This window comes from Chrysemys picta, chromosome 13, assembly GCF_011386835.1.
Source record: "Chrysemys picta bellii isolate R12L10 chromosome 13, ASM1138683v2, whole genome shotgun sequence".
Taxonomy (NCBI): domain Eukaryota; kingdom Metazoa; phylum Chordata; order Testudines; family Emydidae; genus Chrysemys; species Chrysemys picta.
The window spans coordinates 44,052,960-44,080,218 of NC_088803.1; the positions used below are offsets into that span (position 1 = coordinate 44,052,960).

At 43.0% G+C, this 27,259-nt stretch overlaps 1 long non-coding RNA gene across 1 annotated transcript in view; it reads right to left on the reverse strand.

The window, feature by feature from the left end:
• Positions 1 to 27,259, reverse strand: part of LOC122174500 (uncharacterized) — a 143,695-nt gene that overhangs the window by 56,580 nt on the left and 59,856 nt on the right. The gene's annotated exons all lie outside the window — the stretch shown is intronic.

Consider the following 27,259-nt stretch of genomic DNA (forward strand, 5'->3'; position numbering starts at 1 on the left):
AGGTTAATTTTCTAGAATGTGTTAATGCTTTATATTATATATATAAACTGTTTATATAGGATTTGAGACTCAAGTTCCCATGAGGGTGGTTATATTGGACACCCCTAGTCAGCATTTTTATCACTTATAATTCTCCTTTTATAACTCATTCATGTTTCTATACAATTTCTCAGTATATACAGACATGTAATGCTATATTTTGAACTGGAGGAAGCAAATCATCACACTTCACCTCTGTTTTTCATGGTTCAGACATGTCTGAAATATAATGAGAGCAGGGATTTGTCTACCCTGATTTAATTACTACAATCCAGATAACTCTGTCAATCAATTTTTCTCCTTGCGACTCCTAGCAGGGTGAAAAATGCCTTCATTATGAGGACTGATCGTTAGTGGATGTGAAGTTGAGAAGATGATGAAGATGAGTTGTTGGTTCTGGCAGAGAATTGACCCATCAGTGTCATTAAGTGAACTCCAGCAAGCCCAGTCACTCCCAGGGGGCAAATCACTGAATTCCTCAGCAGCAAAGGTCTGCCGGTCTACACCACAGCACTTTGAAAGGGTACACAAATGCAGTCTGTAGTAATTTGATGGATAACTAAACAATTACACTGGCAAGAACTGATTCATCCTTCCTTTTTCACAAAGGACACAACTTTTGAGGTACCATATTTGCCATTCCTTTTTATGTGACAGTTTAAATAATGCTTATTTTCATCTATTGCCCTTTCAACTCCATAGGATAACAGCTCAGCTCAGAACTCCCAAAGCCCAAATAATCTTTATTAGTGATGTCAGTTGCAAACCTAACTCTTTTTTGTCCTAAATACTGAAGGACAAATCTGAGTCATTCTAAGCACTCCAGTAGGCTTTTTATTTTAATTGATGTTGTTTTTACCAGCACACAATAGCCTCAGTTACAAGCGGTTTAATGATAAATTAAAGCCATCTACTTAATCACTCTTAGTAAATTATGCTTTTAATTGCAAAAGGTAATTTGGTAGCATTGACTAATTAATCTTTAAAAAAAGCAATAAAAAATAGTGGCAGTGATTACCAAGCTGGAGAATGCCTGCAAGAGCTATTTGCATGGAGAAAACCCTGCAGGAATCCAGGGGAGACCCAAGAGACTTCACAGAGGTTGTCTGCCAGAATAGGAATGAACCAGGAGGTTGAGGATGCAGGAGTTCATCAGGCAATGTGAATCCAAGAGTTTCCTATAAGGCAACACTAAACTAAGGTGAAATCCACTGATGATTGTATAGTACAGGTGTCCCTCTGTGCCTGATCTGCACAGGTCTCCTACAGCCCAGCTAGAGATATACCTATCTCATAGAACTGGAAGGCCATCAAGTCCAGCCCCCTGCTTTCACTAGCAGTTTTGCCCCAGATCCCTAAGTGGCCCCCCTCCAGGATTGAACTCACAACCCTGGGTTTAGCAGGCCAATGTGCAAACCACTGAGCTATCCCCCCAACACTTGTCTCTTTAGCTCACACTGTAGCAGATGATGTTTTTGTCTCTGGAGGGTCCCTAGTTCAATTCTGTAAAAAGCAACAGAGGCTCCTGTGGCACCTTTAAGACTAACAGAAGTATTGGGAGCATAAGCTTTCGTGGGTAAGAACCTCACTTCAGGTGCAAGCCTTGCATCTGAAGAAGTGAGGTTCTTACCCCAATGCTCCCAATTCTTCTGTTAGTCTTAAAGGTGCCACAGGACCCTCTGTTGCTTTTTTCAGATTCAAACTAACACGGCTACCCCTCTGATAGTTCAATTCTGTGTGTCATCCATGACGGCAGCCGTCACAGTTGCAATTTCTGGGCCAGGGAACTGTCACCCCAAAAATATTCAGAGATAACTTTCCCGTTGCAATACCCCAAATGGCCATGGAGTAGATTTAAGAGCTGAGACTTCTGAAAGCATCCAAGGCCCCAATTCAGAAGGGCACTTAAGCAGATATATAACTTGAAGCCCCCTGCTTTCACCCCATTGGTGAGGTTGAGGTCCTCTTAAAAGCTTAGCTCTAAATATTTTGACCACTGCTTTGGATCCTGCAGTACTGTAATTTTTATCTCATTTCTATTAGCATTTCACTACCCGCTTGTTGGATTTAAAAATGAACAAGAAGGGAAGTTATTTTGGCTGGGTGGGTGTTGTGCTGAGCTAATCGATTAACCTCAGTGATGGGATTGATTGGGGGGACTTGATAATACTGTAAGCCAGAAAAGCTCAGGATGTGCTAAATAGTTGGAACTTTTCCAGTAGCCTACAAATCGCCAAAGCATTTTTTTCAGCCTGATGCCTCAGATGCGTAACCACTGAGAAGGCCATGTCAGCCTTTGTCATGACACGGGCATCTTTAAGCTTCCTGCCTTTCCCGTCCTGCAGCCATTTCTGAGAATAACTCCGCCACTATCATCAAGGTTAGTTTCCGGTTGATCAAGGTTTAGAAAGTTTTTGCTTTGTTCCACCACAATAATTCACTAGGGGGTTACGGTGTCAGCAGTTCTACAAAATGAGATCTCTGCTAGCCAATCAAATTAAATTCTTATTATTTGCCTACTGTTGCACCACTGGGTCCCAATCAGGTATCTATGTGCTATGCATGGTACAGACGTGGTAAGAAATAGTCCCTACCTCAAAGAGTTTACAGTCTAAATAAACAAGATAGGCAAATGGTAGGAGAGGAAACAAAAGCATGCAAAGGTGGGCTATTTTTTTTATTTCCCTTAAGACTGCAGACTGACTGAGATTAGACTCTTCATAATAGTGCTGCACAAACACAGCATGTTCTGCAGGCCTTCAGTGGTAAACACTTCAAAAGGGAAATTCTGTTTTATTCCTGACCTCTCCTTCTATGTAAGAGGACGGGGAGGGAAAAGTATAAAATGTCACACTGCTGCTTCTCCACCCCCACATCCTCCCTTAACACAAGCGAGGTTCGAACCAAGTTTCTTCACATTTTCCAAAGAAGCTTCATCCCAAATAGTTTCTTCCCCCTCCTTCCCCCAAACACTAAAAACATGAAAACGTTCCTTCCGTAACCAATCTTAATCATTTTGGCCTGATGGCCTGTGCTACTTCCAGCTCTCTACTCTGTACTGTTCGAAAACTGAAGCATACAAATCAAACTGCAGGAGAATAAAACAGAGGAAAAATAAACTTAGAGGGGAGTGAAAAATAGGGCTGGAGAATGGAATTGCTTCTTACAACGTAAGCATGGAGCTATGGTAGTTAGACCTTATTGCATGAAAACTAATAAAGGGCCAGATTCTGTCAGCCCGTAGTTCAGGTGGGTAGTACCTTCTTCCATGACTAGTTCCACTGACGTCAGCAGTGCTATCCTGTGGCATCAGGTGCTTCTCAATGAGATCAAGGGCAGAATCTTGGACTAGTGCACAGAGTGACTAAATGCAGTCCCTATGTGGGAACACTAGGAAGTTTTTAGGTAAAGCGAGAGCACTGAGTATTAAGATGGTGGACAAGTTATGTTTTGGGAGATGGCTTAAATAAAAAATTCCAGTTTAGTCCAGCTGAGCCATCTGCTTCCTTGCTTCAACCAAAAGAGACCAGTCGCTTTCCCAATTTCTGCGTGGAGATGCAGCTCATATTCCCAAATCTAAGTTTCTGTGGCTGGAATTTGAGAAGGCACTTGTGAAAGTTGGGCCTAAATCATCCAGAGACCAGGAGAGGTACAGCTGAGTGGTTAAAGCAAACCAATAATTTTCAATAACCATGAAAAATAAACATAATTCAATATATTTACATTGAAACTGTCAACACAGATACAGTCATGGTGCCTCATCCTTGTATTATACTCGTAACTTGCAGGAAGCACTTTACTGCTTCTCTTCACTTGTGATCTTAGGTCAGATATATTCTGGGTGTAATTCCACTGATTTCAATGGAATTGCACTGGGATGAATCTGGCCCATTTATTTTTCTTTCCTAAGGCAGAAAGCCAGTGGTCTGAAGTGGGATTCTGTTAAGTGCTGCCATGTGCAAAGTGTTATATCCAGTATGGGGCAGAAACAGATGACAAAACCCTTCCAGTCTCCAAGACTGACTTAAACAAATATCTTTAAATGAAGCTGTTCCTTGAATGGATGTTAAAGAACAGTCAAAACTAAATGCATGAAATAATCGTGGGCGGCATTGAGACTAAATCCTTCTTGCACAGTGGCCAAGGAAAAACCTCCAAGGGTCACAAAAATCCTGCTCATTCAGTGCTCAACAAAGCTTTTAGTGTGCAGGATAAAACAAGTCACAATGGCCACTGAAATGAAGTGTGTGTATTTTTTCTTGGATTTTGTGTTATATTGACGGGAGGTTTTCTTCTTGAGTCTGTCAACCTACCCTAATATCAAGTTGAGAGATCACTCATTGAAAGCAGCAAAGTGGTCCTATGCCGTCCTCCGTATGGGCCTGAGCTTCCTACCTCCATAAAACTCCCGCTCCCCCAAAAGGGTTCTTTGCTTTAGCTGTAGAGCTCCATTTGGTCACTACAGGTATTAATTCCTGAGCAAGATGTATCCCTCAACCATGTGTGTCATTCGTGGCTGAGTAAAGACTGCATTATTCCTCCATTTGGAGGAATGGTGCAAGGCTCTGACTTTTGTCCTTTATATAAAACCTTCTCTCTGAGTGTGTGTGTGTGTGTGTGTGTGTGTGTGTGTGTGTGTGTGTGTGTGTGTGTGTCAGAGAGAGAGATAATGAACTTGGAACCCAGAAAAGCAGGCAAGCACAGGATATGGTTCCCCAGGTTTCCCAACCAGACATTAAGGGCAGCCAGACTTAAATTAAAATGCATTGCTTCGACTCTAGACTCGGGATCATTTTGAATGAGAGACCCTGCATGTCTCAGAATGAAAAATAAACTGCTACAGTCAGAATGCTGAAAAGATTGACTTGGAAAACTGCAAATTGAATGAGGAGAATTACTCTGGCTAGACACACACGTCATTAAGAATTATTGGCATAGGGATTTCGACAACATTGGATGCCTGAATGAGAAAATTTCAAGCTTAAAGGAGACAGATTTAAAAGACTTCAAGATAAACTAAATGGGCTGCAGATTGCTTTATTTGGCAACCCTTTGTGCCATGGAAACATGCCGTACACAATGAAACATAAGTAATTGAAACCTACTTTTATGGAAGCTTTTAGGTAGGTAGCTTGGACATGTTTTGAAAGAGGTGCATGTGAACTGAAGAGCAGATGTGGGTTTTTTTAACTGAGCCATCATATTCCCCGAACTGAGGTGATGCCATGTCATTGCTTGACATTTTAACTAGAAAAGTTTAACAATCTCCCTAAGAAAACAGGAATTTTCAAAACAAAAGTTTGTCTCCCCACCCTCTCCAGAAAGCCTTCTTGTCCCCTGTGCATAAAGAATTTCAAGGCCAGATCCTCCGCTAGTGTAAACTGGTGTCCTGCCATTGACGTTGACAGACCTACATTGATTTGCAACATTTGAGAATCTGGCTCACAGCATTCAAAAATAATCTGTTTTATCATTACAGCTGTATTTAATAAATGTCCTCCTGGTGCTGGCTTGGTGTATTGACAGGATAGCAGAGAGTAACCTGGAGGTGCAGAAGCTACAAGGTGCCTTAGAAATATGACAGAGACAGCCAGACCTGGTCCTTGAGTCCTGTAATCAAATGAGTCACCTCTGAGGTGCATGAGGGAAGCAATGAAAATATTCCCAGCAGTTTCAGTTCTTGTTCTGTCTCTCCTGATGATTAGTAACATTTTCCTTCATTCTACATTTTGCACCATATTCCAACCTGGTGTAAGGGGCAGTGACTCCACTGAAACCAAGACCAATCGTGAGAGAAAGGAAAAGGAACATTATCAGCATTAGAGCTATGTGAAACTCAGGACTGAGGCTCTTCGAAACTTCGCCTTCAGTCTCAGTCGATGTGAGAATGACACCCTTTGAGTGTGACTCTGAACCTGGGTTTCAACAAATTCAAACACTCAGCTGAAACTGGAGTAACACAAAAGGTCTGAACAGGGCCAAGGGGCCACCCCTGTTTATTATCTGTTCCCTCCTACCTACTCTTCCTATCCTTCCTAAATGCTATGGGCCTTCCCATAAGCTTCACCCACCCTAAATGATGCTTTCCTCATATCCCTGTCTGTTATTCAACACATTAATCTCCCTCAAATGCCTTGCCTCCCCATTGCCCAAGGTTGTCAAAGTTCATCCCAAGATCTCCAAAAGGTGACACCATGTAGCTGCCCTTTTGATGTACTGCAGTATACAGGAGATTCTTACAACCAGGATACATAGTAATGTGGTAGGATACAGATGTGGGCCAAAGTTTGCTTTCTGTTGTACCAGTGATTCTCTACCTTTCCCATTCTGAAACAGCCCTCGACCTGCCCCGCCAAGACCCAGGAGCGGTGCCAGGGTTTTTGGTGCCCTAGATGGGGTCCTTCCCCACTCCCGCTCATCAGCGGCAATTCTGCAGTGGGGGGGTCCTTCCGCGCTCCTGGTCTTTGGGGCACTTTGGCAGCGGGTCCCAGAGCGAGTGAAGGACCCGCCGCAGAATTGCTGCCAAAGACCCGGAGCACGGAAGGACCCCCCGCCGCCGAATTGCAGCCCCCTCAAATCCTGGCACTCGGAAGCACCAGCCTTGCCAAGATCTTCCTCTCATCTAGCCAGGACCTAGCTGGGACCCCTCCTCTCATTTAACAGGAAGGAATGGATGATTGTAGCCCCTCTGACATCTGCTCATGATACTCCATGGCAGTCATGATGCCCAAGCTAACTCCTGTGTTATGCCAATGCAAATACAGAGTAACTAATTTGCTCCAGCCTACCTGAGATCAAAGCTGGCCCAGTGGATCCACCCCACTCCCAGCTGTGCTTATATGCATTCCATAATTTTCTCTCCACTTAAGTACCTGCTTGACTCTTTATTTAATACATCCATAGCTGCAGTGTCTAGAGCTGCCTTTGATAGCCCCTTCACAAATAAATCACCCTCTCCGTAAAGAAATTCCTCCATAATGTTTTATTGCCCAGTCCTTTTCTTAATCGTCTCCGGATTCCCATTATTTTTAGAAGGCGAATGCTAAAATTGCCATTAGAAGATTTTTTTCCCCCTTAACTTTGAGTCAGACAGACTGCCACACACTCATTCCTCCGGTGCTTTCTACATTTGGGCTTTCAGAGTGCTTCATATTGCCATCCATCATGAGACATCACTGACAGCTCCACTAAACCCCTTATGTGGATAAAATATATTCTGTCAAAAAATGCTTAGGACTAAATGCATTTTGTCAAACACCTTGATCTATTCAATATAGAATATTAACCCTGCCAAGTATTTTAAAATGTTCTGCTGACAAATTCCCATCTTTCCAGCACTGTAAACCGTTCACACATCCGGACTTTTGTTGGAAATCACTTTTCATGGTAATAATCGGGAGCAAAAGTATTTTCCCCTCCCCGTGCCTAGATTTTTCAGATGTCCAGCTACAAACTGCTGTCAATCATGGTACACATAGGCAAAGGGAAACATCTCATTCTGCTTTGATTTTGCTTTACACCTTCCCATCATATCCGCTCAACCTGCCCCTCATCCAGACTGTAGTAAACCCAAGGCTAGATATAGTCATAGATTATAAATCCAGAAAGGACCATTATGATCATTTACTCTGACCACCTGCATGACACAGGCCATTGGACTTCCCTGAATTAATTCTTGTCTGACTTCCAACAGTGGAGTATTCGACACCACCCTTGGTAAGTTGTTCCAATGGTTAATTACCCTCACTATTAAAAATTCTGTACCTTATTTCCAGGCTAAATACACTAGATACACAGGCTTTGGCTTTCACAAGGTCCCTGCGAGGTCTTCTCCAGTAGCTACTCTCACCCATAACCTTACTTCTAATTTTGATTACAAGCGAATGGCTCCCTTTATTTAACTCTATTAGGGCCAAGGCTCTTGTGAAAGGAATACAGTTGGTTGACTGGAGGTGGAAAAGCTGATGAAAAATGGTTTAACTTGGTACTTTCCTCTCTGAATTATCACACACATTTCAAGCAATGATACTTTATGCAAGGGGGCTGTGCTCTACCCCAGAGGGGAAGACTTTGAGGAAAAACAAAGAGAAGGATTCTTCCCTAAAACAAACAAGCAGCCAAAAAGTATGTATGTAAAGCAGAGCGGTTCCTAATCAGCTGTATCCATTTCCCACATATGCGGCAAGTTGACAGGGGAAATTCTGCTCCTATTTATACCAGTGCCTCTCCATTAAATCCAGTGGAGTCGCACTGGTAGACATAAGAGAAGAATCCAGCCCAGAGTGTACGATCCAGTCAGTCACCGAGGTGAGTATTCTACCCTATGTGTTGCACACCGATGAGTCTCAATGATAGCACCTTGCATGGAGTTGGGACCGGGATGCGTTTTACTCCACCTTTCAGATACGTGACGGCTTTGAAGAAACTCCCTATTTAACAGTCTCTGTTGAATGTGTAAAATCTACACTGGTTATGTAATTCCATCATGTCTACATACACATCAGTGGTACTGGGAAACAAGGTCTGTCTCTCAAGAGAACGATATTGGCAAGCACTGTTTGTTGAGCATAGGGCCTGAAAGTCAGAAACAGCTTTCCACATCTGGAATTTGGTGTTGATAATTCTTACCAATTTCAGGAGCGTGGCAAAGATTTCCCCCTGATCACACACAGGGCATGATTTTCCTCTCCTGCTGGTACAGCACTGTAACTCCGTTGGCTTCAAAGCTCATGCAAACCCTGATTTCTGTATGAATGTGCTCTCACAAAGCAAGGCTTGTACCCATGCAAACTCCGATGAGCATGTGCAAGTTAAACATGGGCAAAAGTCTATATGCAAATTTGAACATCTGACCTTATAAGGGCTAGGTATTAGTATTATTAGATATTTGGTATTTCCCAAAGACAGCAACAGTTCTCATATCCCCCAGTACAGAAAGACAACTTTTTCAGTGTCACCTTAATGATCACGCTATGACCCAGCGTGCAGAAGTGTTTGAATAGTATACGGGTCATTTATCTGTGTACTGTTATTTGTCCCTTTAATATTCTTGATATTTCTTAAGAGGAGCGTTTGAGATGTGTGAGAAGATATTTAATGTTGAAGTAATTTTTATGTTTAGACATGTTTATTCCTAAGTGTTATCTCTACTGTACATTAAAAAAAGGTCTCCTACTTTTCACTGTGCTGTTTTGCACCCCTGAAATGTTTAAATTTCAAGGAAACATTTTTAGTATCTCCAATAACCATGCAGAAAAAATCAGAACTTCACCTGACTTCATAGCTTATTCCAAAAGTGAGTGGACTAATTATTGATAACATGTCACTTGACTGTACAAAAACTCTTTCAAGTGGTCACAAAATGACCCAATCAATATGAAAATACCCTGCATTTTTGCAACCTTCTATCTCTATCCAGAACACGAGCTGAATATTAATTTGCATGTTCTCTGTAAACTACGACATGTTTTGATTTATAATTCATAGTACAATTTTTAGCCCTAACATCAAATTAATTTTGGAAACACCCTGGGTAATTAAATTAAATTGAAAGCCGGTTCCACCTGCTGAAGGTGGAGAGGGTGGCTAGAAAACAAATTCACAAACCAAACCGGGGGGAGGCTGTAGACAAAGAATGAGTGGCATGTGTAAGTTAGCCCAAAGCGTGCAATGAGATTGGGCCAAAGAATAGAACACTCTGAGCCAGACCCTGTGCTAGTTATTCAGGCAGGGCTCCCAGTGAACCCAGTGGGAATTTTGCCTGGGTAACAAATGCAGTCTCAGGCCCTAAACATAATACATTGTATCAGTTCATAGCGAGTTGTACAGATCATGACATTTAGGAACAGCTTTTTTCACTCTCGACAACATTCCTAAATACAGTTTGTTTCTGTCTGGAAAATATGTACTTTATCTCTTCTGAGTATTGCAGTCATCACAAACTCAGATTGATACCACACCAAGCCACAGACATCATGTAACCCTCTGGAGACTGATACTTTACCTGTAGGGATATACAGAGTGCATTTAAAATTCAGACTCGGAACTTCTTCATTTACTGATCTCCCAAAGGCTGCCAATGAAGGTGACCAGTGGGTCTGGCCAAAAAATTCCCATGAAAACAGATTTTTGATGGGGAAATTGGGGGTTTGATCCAATACATTTTTCCACAAGAAGTGCCTGCTTTCCATGGAAAATGTCAAGATTTTGTCAAAAAACTCAACACTTCAAAATCGGAAATTTTCTGGTTTTGGCTGAAATATTTCAGCTTTGATATTTCACCATAAGTTGGCATTTATCCATAGAAAAATTTAATGCAGACAGGTTAAAAAATCAGATTCTCTCAAAATTCTCAGCAGGAAACCCCACCCTGATTTTCCAACCAGCTCTATTGACCAGCAAACGACAGTTGTGGTTTATAATGTGGACCCCTGTCCATTAGAAACTGAACAGAGTTACAAGCCATCAAACATACACCAGATGATTATGTCTTTAGGACAGGGTCCATCTTTTTGTTCTGTGATTGTACAGTGCCGAACACAGTGAAGTCCTGGGTCCATGACTGGAGCTTGGCACTACCACAATAATATTAACGATAATTGATGGTAACTTCAGATCACTTCCAACCTGGGCAGATTTGAAACAGAGGTGAAAGGTTCTAAGCCTATCACCCAAACTTCCCTCCCCCTCAATCTTTTAAGGGTCAAAAGAGTACAGTACTACAATCTGGCAATATATAAATTCTCAGACTCTATGGATTGTAGTAGGTTCAACAATGCTCCTCCAAATCTAAACATCTGAAGCAGGAAATAAAAACAAACTCATGCTAGTAAAAATATTTCACATACTTAAAATGATTGCCATGCGAATTCTCAGGACTTTTCTTTTCAAATCATTTTTATTAGGTATTTTCCCCTACAGCTGAAATAACAATGCTGGGTCTTTCTCACTAGTCCTTTCCTGTACCCTTCCCATAACCAAAACAAATCAGCCGAAGAAACAATATGGAAAAGGCACAGCCACAGTCATAGAGATGCTTTGAGTTCTCTCCTTGCTGAAACTGAGCCGTCGCCCTGCTGTGAAGAACTCTCTGATTGTTCTGCACTGTCTCCAGCTTGTGCTATGGACATAGCACAATTGAGGATTGTTATATATGAAATCCAATATTCTGGATTTCAGTGAAACTTGTGGGTTTTTCTTGAGCTCAGAGTAATAGTCCAGGCTTTGCCGCTCTCCTCAACCAAATCTTCATCACATTACAGCCAGGGTGGACCATAGTAAGCCATGCACTGCACCTACCGCATTATATCCTAGCCTCTACTTTTTAAAGGCTTTAAGGACTCCTTTCTTAGGATGTTTGCATATTACTATCGTTCTAACAAGGAACACTTTCACAGAGATGGGCCTGAATCATGAAATTTGGACTTTGATCTGGCTCTCCAGATGTAGTCTTCATATGTGCCTTTTGCATTGAGGGATGCATGGTTGCAAGTCGGGCATATTCACCAAATTGGTTTTTTGGAAGATTTGGGACTGAATTTCCAAAAACTTTGAGCTCAGATCTAGTGTTTCAATTAGGCCTGCTATAGACATTGAATTAGGATTCAGATCTGAACTTCCCCAAAGCTCAGGCATGAGTGTGAAGAGGAGGAAGTGGGTTCCACAGGTAACATTCTGTTGGGGAACAGCTAAAACACCTAGTCCCTAAATGAATAAGCACCTCAAAATACAACAGGCAAAATTGCTGACGCAACTTTTTACTGCTCTACAAACAGAGGCTAAGCTTTGAGCAAAAGTCACTTGAAAACCCATGTTTGGAAAATGTAAAAATGTGATAGTATTAGGGCACGGTGTTCCCCATAACTTTCCTAATCAAATAAGAGAAAAAATAAGAGTATGTTAATGAATTATTTGGGATGCTTCACATGTATGATGCTAAAAGATGGAAAATAGCTGAATGGTAAAAATATAGGCTATGTCATGTTAGTTTAATGTTAATAGTTTATGACAATGTGTGTTGAATGGTAAAAGAATTCTTGAGTTGGGTTGATGTAATGTTGATGATTTATAACATAGAATGGAGAATAAAAAACAACTTGGGTAAATGTATAACTGGGATGTGGAATGATAGATGATGTAGAAAACAATTTAGTGTATAAAAATCAAGTGACCAAGGGCCCAAATTGGAGAACACCAAACCAGAGACTGAGACGAGTATCATGAAGTGGAGAAACTTCTGGTACTCTGTAATTCAGTAACTTGGGCCCCTACCTGTTCCATTTTATCTGTCTTAGGCCTTGGCTACACTTACCCGCTAGTTCGATGGCTGGAAATCGAACTTCTGGGTTCGACTTATCGCGTCTAGTCTGGACGCGATAAGTCGAACCCGGAAGTGCTTGCCGTCGACTGCGGTACTCCAGCTCGGCAAGAGGAGTACCGCGGAGTCGACGGGGGAGCCTGCCTGCCGAGTGTGGACCAAGGTAAGTTCGAACTAAGGTACTTCGACTTCAGCTACGTTATTCACGTAGCTGAAGTTGAGTACCTTAGTTCGAATTAGGGGGGTAGTGTAGACCAAGCCTTATTCTCTGATATATGTATATGATCAGAAACTATAAATGACAATGATTCTGTCTGAAAAATATAAAGGTAAAAAATTGATTAAGCCTAAATTGGATGAACTTGTGCCTCAGTTTTCCATCTTACAAGTCTTTCCAATCCAGATTCATCTTTACTTGGTCAGTTCCAGCATGACTGAGAAATAAAATGCACAGAATCAAAATGCACCAGAAATGCACTATGAACAAAGGAAGTGGGTTTTAAAATACAATATTTTTCTTTCTGGTTTTCTTGGGTAAAATTAGCACTCTTGGAAGTAAGGAATTTGTAATGAATAAGGAGCAGACCACTGAAACAAGATGGTAGACGGCAATATCTTCTATCAAATCAGGTTAATGACTATCTCATCGGAAAAAGATATCCTAGCCCAGCGTGCACGATCACCTGCCAAACGAGGCATTGTCAGCACTAATTTATTTTCCATATAGGCCACATTAAACTCACAGTAATAGCAGATGCCATAATGCTTATTAAAAGTAAATAAGCAGCAGCTGTGGTTTTTGCAGCCACCAAAAGTAATGTTGTGAGAGCAATAGATCCATTAATTTCTGTGATAACTCTACCATCCTTACTCCTGTCAGACTCATAACAAAGAAAGCTTGTTCTCCAGATCCTGAAAGAACATACCTTTGTTCAACTGTGTATAGTCCATGGACACGGTCAGTCAGCTGTGTGCGCTAACAGGGAGCGTGCAAACTCAAATGCTGGCCGAAAATCTGACTCTCACTGCCAGAGAATAGACAGAGCAGGGCAAGAGAGGGATTTCCCTGGCCTCCTCTACAAATGAATCATTGCTAGGAAAAGATAGAAGTACTTGGACCTTATTCTCATTCACAGGAAAGCCCTTTTTTGCCACTCAGGCAGTGTACAGAGACCTGAACCCATCTTTAAGGCTCTTTTACACCGTACCCTCCCAGAATAGTGTGATGGAGCACATAGTAAGTGAGATTCAGATCCCTTGTCTAACTAGACTCTTTTCAGAGTAGCAGCCGTGTTAGTCTGTATCCGCAGAAAGAACAGGAGTACTTGTGGCACCTTAGGGCTTGTCTATACTTACGCGCTGGTTCGGCGGCAGGCAATCGAACTTCTGGGTTCGATTTATCGTGTCTAGTCTGGACGCGATAAATCGAACTCAGAAGTGCTCCCCGTCGACTCCGGTAATCCTGCTCGCCGCGAGGAGTACGCGGAGTCGACGGGGGAGCCTGCCTGCCGGGTCTGGACCGCGGTAAGTTCGAACTAAGGTACGTCGACTTCAGCTACGTTATTCACGTAGCTGAAGTTGCGTACCTTAGTTCGATTTGGGGGTTTAGTGTAGACCAAGCCTTAGAGACTAACACATTTATTTGAGCATAAGCTTTCATGGGCTACAGCCCACTTCATCAGATGCATAGAATGGAACATATAGTAAGAAGATATATATACATACAGAGGACATGAAAGAGGGGACACAAAGGAGAAGAAAGGTCAGAACACACAGATTACAAATAGCTGGAAGAATAAGACTGAAAATGAACCAGGGGAATAAAGTGACATGAGAAAACTCTAAAACAGAGAAACAAAATGAAATGGATATGAGAAGATCAGTGGGAAAAGAGCAATGGCCTCCTTTCTCCATACAAAAAGCCCAGTTGCAATAGAAAAAGAAACTAGCCTACGCTGAGGCAAAACATCCATTGACTTTGTCAGCAGAGTACTCAGGGAGCATCCCCAAATGCATTCAGAGGACCAGCTCCACAGCCATTGTAAAGTGAAGTAGCTCCACTGAAGTCAATTGTGGTATGGCAACTTTGTGCCAGCTGAGGTTCTGGCCTAGAATGAATTGCTGCTTGTTGTTCTGCTGGTGCTTTTCTGAGAATTCCCTGCATTTTCCCAGACAATCCTATTTCCCTTACTTGTTTTATTATGTGTTTGCCAAGTTGTCCAGTCAGCTGAAGTCCAAGGGCAACATTCTCCTTTCTCATAAATGCTGGTCACTTCAGTGCATCGTGAACCTCCATAGGCAGATCCTTGGCCATTGTTAATGTCTGTTCACTGCCAGAGCAGGTCAAGGTGACCTGAGAAAACCCCCTCAAGCTTTATGAGATGCTCCACCATAGCGAATGTTAGATGGTTTGGTTTGCTCTGGCAATCCTGGTCAAGCAGAGCAGTTCCAATGGAGCAGAAAGATGTTCATATGAACTCATGTGAACAGAAGTTGGTGAATTTTACATGTCTCAGTTCAGCAGCCAGTTCCCAAGTCAGGCTGTGAAAAGTGTGTGTAACCTAACCTGGATATTTTGTTACATCTATAATAAGCATCAGGGGTGATGCTGTCGCTGGAGAAATAAATACTCTCTGTATAATAAAGCCATAAATGAATGGTAGATAATGTATTAAAACTTGGGGGGGGGGGAAGCTTGCAGATCCTATAACATTAACAGAGCTATAGTTTATTAAGTTAAATCTGTCAGGCCACAGCATTCTACTGCAATTGTGGTAATCATGCTGAGATATATTTTTATGTTAGCATCTGTATAGTTTGCATATCTTTGCCATAACAACTATGGTTCAAACCTGGGTTTTACGACAAAACTATAACTTTGTGAGATTTTGATTTAGTTTCAAACTTTCTTCTCAGTCTGTGACACAATAAAAACCTTTAACGTGAATATATATGGTAAATAAACAACAGGGAATCGCATTAGAAAAATGTCCATGATTTAAACAAAAATTAAAATGATTTAAAAGACAAAGGCCAAAATGTAATACGCCCAGGGAAAAAAATACCAAAAAGCGCACGTCTGACACCACCTGATACTTAGGGCCTAATTCACCCACATTTACAAGTAGCCCCGGTGGGCTATATTCTTCCCTAGTAAAGTGAGCGTCACAGAAGGACCAATGGGAGTATTCAAGAAGAAGAGTTTTCTTGCTCTGAGTAAGGGTCCTAGAACTTAGCCCAGTGGAATCAGTGGGACTAGTTGGACAGCAAGGCATTACTCAGGGTGACTGAACAGCGATCCCATTGTGGGGATGCATTAACATGGGTTAAGCTTTGCAACCCTAAATACCCTATATAGTATGGGAGAGAGGGCCTGGAGCTGTACAGTTCAAATCCTGCTGTTTGTCAAGTTCTTAACTTGCCTGAAGTTCAGGGAGTTTTCACATCTCAGATTTTGGTCCACCCATGTTTTTGCATTGGGACCCATCATTGTATGCTGCAGAGACTGGGGCCAGCCAACTGCTCAGTGTGGATGTGGAGCCAACGTTCCCCAAAGCTCAGGCTCACCTTTAATAGCTTGAGCGTTGAGCGGCCCATGTAAAGATTTGAGCTGAGTGAGCGTCTGGTAGGGCCTGATCTAAAAGCTAATGGAGTCACTCTAGCTCTCTGGCAGGCCGGGCCAGTTTTATTTACCTGCTGATGGGGCAGGTTCGGCCAATCGCGGCCCGCCGTCCCGGGCCAATGGGGGCGGCGGGAAGCGGCGTGGACGAGCAATGTGCTGTCTGTGGCTTCTCACCGCCCCCATTGGCCTGGGACGGCGAACCCTGGCCAGTGGGGACCGCGATCGGCCGAACCTGCCCCGTCAGCAGGTAAATAAAACTGGCCCGGCCCGCCAGGGTGCTTACCCTGGCGAGCCGCATGCCAAACGTTGCCGACCCCTGCTCTAGATTTAAGGTGGTGTAACTGAGATCAGAATCTGTACTCCCAGGTCAGAGCTGAGGTACGCTGCTGGGACAACGTATGGGAGAACGTAGGTGTTGCTGCTGCCTCTGCCGTGCCCGGTCTGTGAAAAAGCAAATGACTTCAGTTTCTTGGGCTGTCCGTCTTTTCATTAGCACTATGTTAACAGACAAACAGCAACCACGTCGAAGTGGTCAGTGTCTTAAAAAGGTGTTAGGCCTTGTTAAAAAAAAATATGCCAAGAAAAAGCGAAATCAGGTATTATAGACAAGTGCTGTGGGGAATGGGCAGCATGGGAGCACTGACTTGCGGTGGAATAATTCAGATTGACCAGAGCTAACTGCTTTCTTCTTGTCTCCATCCCAGCTTTTATGTTCTTTAGTATATTATACCTGTTTATGGCTGCCTTTTCCCGCAAGCACCTGCTTCGTGTGGCACCAAGTAAAATGATCCTTAAGCACGAAGGAGCGGTTGTCAAGATTCTTGATCTAACAAGCTCATGTCTAGAGACCTCGCTTTGGGTAATTTAAGCCTTTCACTGCGTAAGGGTCATTGTGACCGCAGTATCATACTGTTCTGAGTAATCCTGCTCTTATCCATCATGGATATCACATGGTCAAACACACACACCCCTGTAGATTGGCTTCTAAATATATTAAACACAAAAAACCTGCATTAAAAGAGCATTAAGCTTGCAAAGTCAAGCACTCAAAAGTTGGGAAATGCCATTACTATAGCTGCCTGTGCAACCTTAATTCAGCCCCCTTGTGCATATGCATGATAATACTGTCTTTAATTACATGATCACATACGATTTTTCCACAGGACCCCCGCCTCATTCAGTGCACAAGTTGGACCTGCTCTGGGGATGAACCAGGGTTGTGTAATGAAAGGGAGCTGTTGTCTGGAGGACCCCTGCCTCATTTGTTGCAGAAGTTGGAAGGTATGTAATGAATAATGAAGGCGACTGCGGAAATAGAAAGGATGGTCTCATGCTAACTTCTTTTCTAGCTGCACAAATTTGATCTGTTTCGAATTAAAGCTGTTCTGTTGGTGTTTCAGATAGCTGGATGTAACCCACATAGGGAGGCAACTCCATGAAAAGCTTTGAAAGCTTTCACCTCACTTGCCAGTGGCAGTGATATGGCATTGCACTATGCAGTGCCATATTTTGAGAGGCAGAAGCCTAGAGACATTTGCATACAACTTTCCCCCTTCTCTCCACCACAGGAACAGTTTCAGTTACTGTAGTTGTTTGCACAAGTCAGGCATTTGTGCGTGCAAAAGCTGAGTTAAGCATCTAAATGGCTGTTTGCACCCGCAGTTATTTAACATATATTTTGGAGGAAGGTGGCTACAACTTCTTTTGTAATGATAAACCAGCAGAGGAAGACAGATTTATGACATTGGTTTTGCAATTAAAAACAGCTACCTCAATTCAGAGACTTACCTGTGGGCAAAAAGGAACACCTAATGACTCTATAACTTCCCACTGAAAATTCACACTTTGTGATTCTTATCAGAGCTTCTGCTCCAACCACGAACAAGATAGAATAAATTAAAGAACAGTTCTGTTCTGATTTGGATGACATAATCAACTCTATACCCAGTGAAGACAAATTTATATTTCTGGGAGACTTTAATACCAGTGATGGAAAAGACAGGTAGGCATGGAGTGGTGTAATAAAGAACAATGGAGCTGGGAAATGAACAGCAATGGTCTACTCCTACTTGACAAGTATGCTGAGTACAAGCTCATTATTACCAATAGACTTTCCAGGCAAGCTGACAAATATATAATTTTGTGGATGCATCCAAGATCAAAGCACTGACACCTGTCTGACTGTCACTCTATAGCAAAGGGACATCAGGATCATCAGAGTAATGTGAAGAGCAAACTGTTGGACTGACTACAGGATGACCAGAGCCATTTTCAGTTTACACATTGTTGCCCCTCAATGAAATAATTGAACAGATTAAACTGAAATTGAGCATAGTGAAGTTGAAACTTAGAATCACAGAACAGGAAGGGACCTCGAGAGGTCATCTAGTCCAGTCCCCTGCACTCAAGGCAGGACTAAGTATTATCTAGGCCAATGGTTCTCAAACTAGGGACACCTGGCCACCCTTCCTGCAGCCCCCATTGGCCTAGAGCGGCGAACCGCAGCCAGCCGCAATTGGCCGAACCTGCAGACGCGGCAGGTAAACAAACCAGTCTGGCCTGTCAGGGGCTTTTCCTGAACAAGAGGCGGCCCTAGTTTGAGAACCACTGATCTAGACCATCCCTGACAGGTGTTTGTTCAACTTGCTCTTAAAAATCCCCAATGATGGAGATTCCACAACCTCCCCTAGGCAATTTATTCCCAGTGCTTAACCACTCTGACAGTTAGGAAGTTTTTCCTCATGTCCAACCTACACCACCCATGCTGCAATTTAAGCCCATTTCTTCTTGTCCTATCCTCAGAGGTTAAGAAGAACAATTTTTCTCCCTCCTCGTTGTAACCACCTTTTATGTACTTGAAAACTGTTATCATGTCCCCTCTCAGTCGCCTCTTCTCCAGACTAAACAAACCCAATTTTTTCAATTGGAAAAAACTTTCTCCAATTTGTTCACATCTTTCCCAAAATGTGGCGCCCAGAACTGGACACAATACTCCAGTTGAGGCCTAATCAGTGCGGAGTAGAGCAGAAGAATTACTTCTCGTGTCTTGCTTACTATAGTCCTGCTAATATATCCCAGAATTATGTTCGCTTTTTTTGCAACAGCGTTACACTGTTGACTAATATTTAGCTTGTGATCCACAATGACCCCCAGACACCTTTCCGCAGTCCTCCTTTTTAGGCAGTCATTTCCCATTTTGTATGTGTGCAACTGATTGTTCCTTCCTAAATGGAGTACTTTGCATTTGTCCTTATTGAATTTCATCCTATTTACTTCAGACCATTTCTCCAGTTTGTCCAGATCGGTTTGAATTTTAATCCTATCCTCCAAAGGATAGGATTTTTATCAAGAAAAACTGAGGAACTGAGGAAAATCTTAGGGGAAAGTTTGAGAGCATTATATCATCACACTTGAAAAGTGGCGTATATTCAAATTGGCTGTTCTTCAAGACTCATAAAAAATCTCTAGGCAAAAAAATCAAAGACCACACCAGGATTGGTTTGATGAAAATGGTGATGAAATCAAAAAGATCCTTAAGGAAAAGAATGATGAGCTTATGTCTTGGCAAAATGACAAAGCAACAACAACAACAAATTCAAGAACCTGAAAGCCAAGGCTCAAAGATGGCTTTGCATTGTACAGGATAACTGAGGGACAAGAAAGCAGAAGAAATACAGCACTATGCTAATACTAACGCAAAGCTGATTTATAACTCCCTGAAGGCCATTTATGGGACAGTGGAATTGGGATTAGTTCCAATAAAGAGTACAGATGGATTTAGAGTGACCAGATCACAACTGTAAAATATCAGGGCACATTGGGGCGCTGTTGGCCCTGCCCACAATCCACCCCAGCTCCGCCCCAGACCCTGGTCCCACTTGGCCTCAGGCCCCTTCCTCCCCACTTGGCGCCCTGGACTCAGTTGGCTGGGGTGGATTTTTCTCTGATGTCACTGCAGAGTGAGTCTCCTGGACGGCAGAGCTTTCTGGGGGTGCTGCCCCTACCCCTTAAAATAAATGGGTGACTTTAGTTCAATTTGGATCGGATCCCAAAGCTCATTTGCCAAGAGCAGGTTTGGGTCCGGCACAGCGCTAAGCCTGGTCACAAAGAGCCGGCAGGTGACAGCTGAATTGAAGCATGGCTTTTGTTCCCAGCCTCAAGGAAAGGGCAGCCCTTTCCCATCCCTTCCGCTCTGCTCAGCGATCACCAAGAGTCGGGACTCTGGAGGTGTCTTGGCTTGGGGGGGGGGCAGCACCTCCCTCCTGCCAGCCTCCTCATCCCCAAGCCTACCTGTTGCTTGCCTCTTCACTCCTTCGCCAGACCGACTCCCCCCGCCCACCACTGGCTTACTGCATCCCTCCTCACTCCCCTGCCCGCTGCTTGCCTCCTCACCTGAATATCAGGACAAATGACATCCCAATTGTACATTGGTCAGGATGCAGGACAAAGGATTAAATATCGGGACATCTGGTCACCCTTGATGGATCTATCCTAATCAAGGAGAAGTGAGGAGTCTCTGAAAGATGGGTGCAGCATTTTACCGAGCTATTAAACAATCCCTCTATTGGCAACCCTCGGGTATTAGAGGAGCTAGCACAGCACCCCATGCATGGAGAAACCTTCAGTGATCTACCATTGATGAAATGCAGAAAGCTATCAAATAAGTCAGGTAAATCACTAGGCAAAGACAGAAAACCTGCAGAAACCTGTAAGTTTTCAGTCCTCAAAACTGTTGAATATCTAAACAAAAGAATTAAGGCTATCTGGGAAACTGAGAAAATTCCTCAGGATTTCAAAGATGCCATCACAGTTACACTATACAAAAATAAATGCAACAAGTCTGACTGTGGCAACTACTGGGGCATCTTCCTGCTATCTGATATTTTCCTCAATCAACTTGTCCGGATAGTCAGAGAACCTTCTACCAGAGACCCAATGTGGATCAAGTCAGAGCAACACAACATGATTTTCATTGCAAGACAGACTCAGGAAAAATGCACTGCAAAACAATGAACTGTATGCTGCCTTCGCTGATCTAAAAAAAGCATTCAACTCTGTGACCAGAAATGGCCTGTGGAAAATTCTAGAAAAGTCTGACCACCCCACCAAATTTGTTAACTTTACATGGCAATTCCGCGAAGATATGATTATCTGAGAGTACTTTGACCAATGTCCTTTCTAAACCACCCCCCATATCTAATGGGATGAAACCCAGCTGGATGCTGGCACTGGTCCTTTTGAATCTCTTCTTCAATGCCATTCTGATGTGGCCACTTGTGAGTTTGCACAGACTGGCTAAAAACAAAGGCTACTGGAGACTCGACAGGAAGTATGTGTGTCCTACAGAGATGTTCTAGTCATGTTAAAAAGGAATGATACCACAATGATAATCTGTTACTGATATAGAAAGGGCACAACTATGGCAAAGGTATAGTAATAATTTTCCAATGACATATAGAGAAACATCGGCCAGCCCTGGCCCACGACAAGATATCTGGCATAAAACAGGGATGGGATATTAAAGCAAAGCGTATAAAAAAGTTTATTAATTTTTAGTGTAAGAGGATTAAGAGGGATGGGGATAAACAAGGAAAATAAAAGTATGGTGAAAACAAATGGCACTTTATTTTTGTCTCCAAAATGTTTTCTTGAACAAATTTTAAAAAGCCATAGATTTCCATGAATCAATCGCGGTTAGTACCAGAAACAATAGCCTAAATCATAATATTGAAATATTTTTCAAATACTGCCCATTGCAATGTTTAGCCTTAAAAGCAAAATCTCTAGCAACTCCAAAAATGCTCTCATGTAAAACACATGGCAAAGATCTAAGCTACTCAAACTAGTTTTTTTTAAACATGTTTCTTCATGCTATGCAAATGTCAGAATTTAAAAATGTAGATCGGATTTGAGCTGTATGTTTTCCATCTTCCTTTCCACTCTCCTCTGCTTGTGGTCTTGGGGATGTTGGGACTGACCCATGTAAATATGAATATAATTAGATGTTTAGAAATTGCAAACAGAGTGCATTCGTTAAAGTAAATCTACAAAGAATAATTTTTATACTCCAGTTCTGGACCTTAAATTGGGCCCTTCATTTTAGTAAGCCTGTTAGTCATTGTTCCCCAGGTACAGTGCATTGTTCCCCAGGTACAGGGCTTGAACTGATGTCTTCAGGGGGTTTTATATGTACGAGTGTCTAAGAACACATTCAGAACAATAAGATTCCCCGTGGAATGCTGACATAAATAACAGACACAACATATTTTATCCATTAAAAACACTTTAAGCTTTTAAGCAGTGCCAAAAACACAATTAAATCAATCCTAGACACATAGGAAGAGCTGATTCAAGAAAAGTGATACTCCATGGTGAGGTAAATGGAAATGTACCTTCTGGATTTTGGGACTAGCCCCGTTTCAGATACTTAACTCTCTGCTCGTCTGGAACTGGAACATCTATTGGGACTTATTAACAAGAGGACATTGATTTAGCCCTATATTCTATTAGAATTCAGATCCCCTCTTCTGGAAACACTCAGATTTTAAGAGAAATTTGGCAAGAAATAATTTGCAATGGAATAAATGTGTTTTAGTTTAGTTCACTTACAGTCAAGTCTACATGCCATACAGAGGAGATGACTACAGGAGCAGCGTAGCACTTGAGAAACCATGTAGCAGTTGATGGACTTCAAGTCCTAATCACTTTGTGTCTTCTTGTGCATCTCCTTTCCATAGGAGTCTGACTGGTTTCCTTCATATTCTTCCATTTTCCTCTTTTGACCTCTTTTATGTAGTTTAATTTCATTTGGCCTTTTTAAAAAAATCTGTTTTCTCTTTCCTTTTGTCCAGCTGTGAAAATATTTCCTCTCTCCTTTGGCCCTTCTGCACAAGGAAGTGTGTTTCTCCCCACACACTACCGTCATGTCTTTTGTTCAACTAAGGATATCCTGTCAAGATTGAATCAGCACATGCACAAATCCCATCTTATTCATGCATATTACAATATTTGCACCCCTGAGTCAGACATGCACAAATGTGTGTACCTAGAGGCCCTTAGAAGTTCTGGTCAGCTTCATCAGTGTGTTTCTGTGCCCATATGTTCCCCTCAACTCATGCCTCTCATTTTAATCCCAGTTGTAGCTAGGTTCCACAGAAATTTGGTGCCTTCCTCATTTTTATTATTAAAAATTATTTACAGTCACAAATATAGAATAATGAGAGTGAGACTATGGATAGAATTATTTACACTGAAGGAAGGAATCCCACAGCATTGTCCTTTTCCTGCGTGAGTAATATTTTGGTGTTCCCCATTCTAGGTCCTTGTTATGCACTGTGTTTGCACATATTTGGACCTTGGCAGGTCAAGAGATATGACTCCCCCCCCCTTCCATTCACCACCCACAATTTAAACCAAAAGGGTCCAGACAGACCTGGGTGCTTCCCCTCTGCTGCTATTGTTAAAAATGTTCCCTGAATCAAATCAACATTTTACCTCTCAAAATCTAGATGCAGGTTATAAGGTCAAAAGACTGGGTATCTGACTAAGTAAGAGAGGCGTCTGAGCAATCTTTGGTGTCTGTATGAATGTTTTAAGTCACTTGCATGAGAACATATACTATCCTAGTGAAAAATAATTGTAAAAATATAGGGCTGGATTGTGCCTTACGTTTCATAGTTACATCCATGCTAACCCACTGCAATCTATGGCACATAAATGAGGGAAGGATTTGGCCCACAATATCTTAAATGGTATATCTTCCACCCAGGTTAACATTACTTTAGTCACTCATCCATCCTCATTCATGGTCTCCACTCTGTTGTGGTAACTGTATATCTGACGTATAGGGCTTTATGCCGCTGGTCTCACCATTGCTGCAATGCAGTGCCATTCATTCTTATGCTGGATGAGCAATAGGTTGCCTCTGGTAACAATGCAAGAGGTAATTTGCACCCAAAGGTCTCCATGCATAGGCATAATAGAAGTGTCTGAGCTGATTTTTCTACACATACAGCCATTTACACACATGTAGTTCTGGGCAGGAATTTGTTAGGAACCCTACTATTTCCTAAAAGAACAGGAGTACTTGTGGCACCTTAGAGACTAACACATTTATTTGAGCATAAGCTTTCGTGGGCTACAGCTAGCCCACAAAAGCTTATGCTCAAATAAATGTGTTAGTCTCTAAGGTGTCACAAGTACTCCTGTTCTTTTTTGGATACAGACTAACACGGCTGCTACTCTGAAACCTGTTACTATTTCCTACGTACTACTGCTCCCAACTCCTGGTCTCTGCACAGACTCAAAGTAAAGGGCTTGATTTAGGTGTAGTCGAGTCGGACAACTTCCTTCCACAACCGGGACAGGGTGTGGATCAATGGCACAGAACCCTTGTCTGAGCTGCAGTAGTGTCTATGGACCCTACATGCAGGGTTTTGATCAGTGGATCCTCACAGTCACAGACCTACTCTCCATGCCCCTCAGTCGCTCTTCCCCTGGCCTGATTCAGAGGCCTCCAATATATTGTGACCTATAGTTTGGCTTGGCAGACTTGTTCAGTGCCCTTGAACAGCACTCCTGGCTCAGCAGTACTACTTTTGTCCATCTGTATTTTGGACCTCCTGGGTCCTGCCCACTCCTGGGAAGATTTGTGCCAAATGTTGCATATCTCCATGTTACAAAGAGAAAAGACCCCTCACGACACTGCTTGCTGCCTGACTATGAAAAAATGTGGCTGGGGTGATCACCAAATGTATATATCCTCCTCTACCCAACGGCACTGGACAAGAATCAGGTCTTAATTCCACCACCTTTCGTGAGAGTGCGCATGCATACAGAAATTAAACAAGCCCTACTTTGACCTCCACAAATGTATTTCATGGGCCTTGTTCATTGAAACTGTTTGTGTTTGTTCCTTAAGCTGTTTTTAATCAATATTTAGTTTGTTTGCACAGAAGACATCTGGCAGAAAGAAAGGCCAAGTTCAGAATCCTGCAAATGTCATGACTGTTGTCTGGGTAGAATTGCTGCAGGATTGGTCCATCATATGCGGCTGTGAAAGGGTAGCTTATGTCCCATTAACAAGAGGTGGGAGTAATTAAAAGCAAAGCGACAAAAGAACAAAAGCAAGGGAGGCAGCTGTTTTCCAGATTTCCCTCGGCAATTAATGAAATGTATAAGCCCCCGTATTCTCCATGTCATTGGAAATTTTTACCCCCTGGTTACATCACATCCAAATAAAACAAATGTTTCACCAACAGCAGGTTTTCCAAGAGTTTGGGAATAGCCAAATAGGTGCTACAGTCAATAAATACTAAAGTGCTACCACAAAGGTCTCATTCCATGTATGACCTTGCAGTCCTTGTCCTCAAAGGAAACCTGCACACCATCTTCAAAAGACGAGTCTGGAAACTTAATTCAATAACTCTGCTGGACCTTAAAAAAAATGAATTTAGCAGAGACACTGGCTTTATGGCTCATTACAACCATTTGTAACACCCTACTGCCTGCTAACCTTTAATTGTCCACTTCATTTTAAGCAGACTGCTACAGCATGTGTGAACCCCTTATACTTCATCTGTCCCACCTTGTATTTAGCTTGGACACTCTGGTTATCTGCTCCAGACCTGAGGAACAGCTCTGTGAAGAAACCAAGTGATTTAATTAAATAAACAATGAGTAGGGCTCCCACATCTTTAAACCTGTGCAGTACACCAAATGCTGCACCCAGTGCTGCTGGCAACGTGTACAGCATAAAGCCAACACTTGGAATCTTCAGCTCCCTCTAACCCCTCGTATTTCTCTAGGCTTCATATACCTGAGAAAGCTTGGGTTGTATTTAACATCATGCACTCCCTCTAGCATTACTTTTACACACCCTGCATCCCAACACACCTGGTTTTGCTGACAATTCACTTTGAAAAGAGATGCTAAAGAGATTCTAAGATCTGTATCATGCAGGAGGTCAAACTGGATTAGTTGTAAGGGTCCCTTCTGGCCTTAAAAATCTATTAATACAGTAAAAATAGGCTCCGCTTCTACTTTGGATTCCACAGTATTATGTTCACAGTATACACACAGAGAAGTTACCTAAGGACAAAGTATTCTTGGTGGGAGGTTGCAATGTAACACTACCTTATTTCCTAGAATTCAGAATGATAACACACAAGAACCAAAAACAGAGAGAGAGAAAGCAGGCTGTTCCCTAAAACAGAGAGGCATAATTCACCCACCTCCCTCTAGGCTGGTTGTCTGCAGACTGATTCTGATCACATGCTTCCAGAGGTGAAAGTAAGGCAGTACGCCCCGGTATGGCATACCGGCAAGAGCCGGGGCACTGTACCGGGGTGGATAGGCTTCCCCTGATGGCAATTTAAAGGGCCTGGGGCTCCCAGCAGTGGCTGGAACCCTGGGCCCTTTAAATTGCAGTGAGAGCCATGCTGCCGGAGCCCTGGGGAAGCAGCGGTGGGGCTCAGGCGGGGATTTAAAGGGCCCAGGGCTCCTGCCACAGCTACCGCCCTGGGGCCCTTTAAATCGTCCTTGGAGCCCTGGAGTAGCAGCTCCGGGGATGATTTAAAGGGCCCAGGGCGGTAGCGGCAGTGGGAGCCCCAGGCCCTTTAAATCACCGCCCGAGTCCCCAGCTGCTACTGCTACTCCAGGGCTCCGGCAGCAGGGCTCAGGTGGTGATTTAAAGGGCCCTGGGCTCCCACTGCTGCTACCCTCCGGGGCCCTTTAAATCGCCACCCGAGCCCCGCTGCTGGAGCCCTGGGGTAGCAGCGGTGGGGCTCCGGCGGTGATTTAAAGGGCCAGGGGCTCCCGGCTGCCGCTACTGCGATGGTGATTTAAAGTGCTCAGGACTCTGCTGTGGTAGCGGCTGCTGGAGCCCCGGGCCCTTTAAATCACCCCTGGGGCTCCCAGCCACCTCTGCAGCTGGTAGCTCTGGGGGTCATTTAAAGGGCCCGGGGCTCCCAGCTGCTGCTACCACAGACCCAGCTTTAAAGGCCCTGCCTCTTCCAGTAGAGACCACGCCCCTTCCGGTTGAGGCTCCTCCCCTCCTAAGGACTCTGGAGTACTGGTAAGTCCTTTAAGTTATTTTCATTCCTGCATGCTTCCCTACACCTACCCAGCAAGGAGGACAGTGTCAGCCTGTGGGATGATGGATGCACCTGCCTCCATTTTCTATTCATCCCCGCCCCATGCAAAGGAAAACTGTCTCTCAGCAGCATATTTCAAACCCTTTTGTTCATATAAAGTGGCACAGTCCACAGATCCCTCATGGTAAA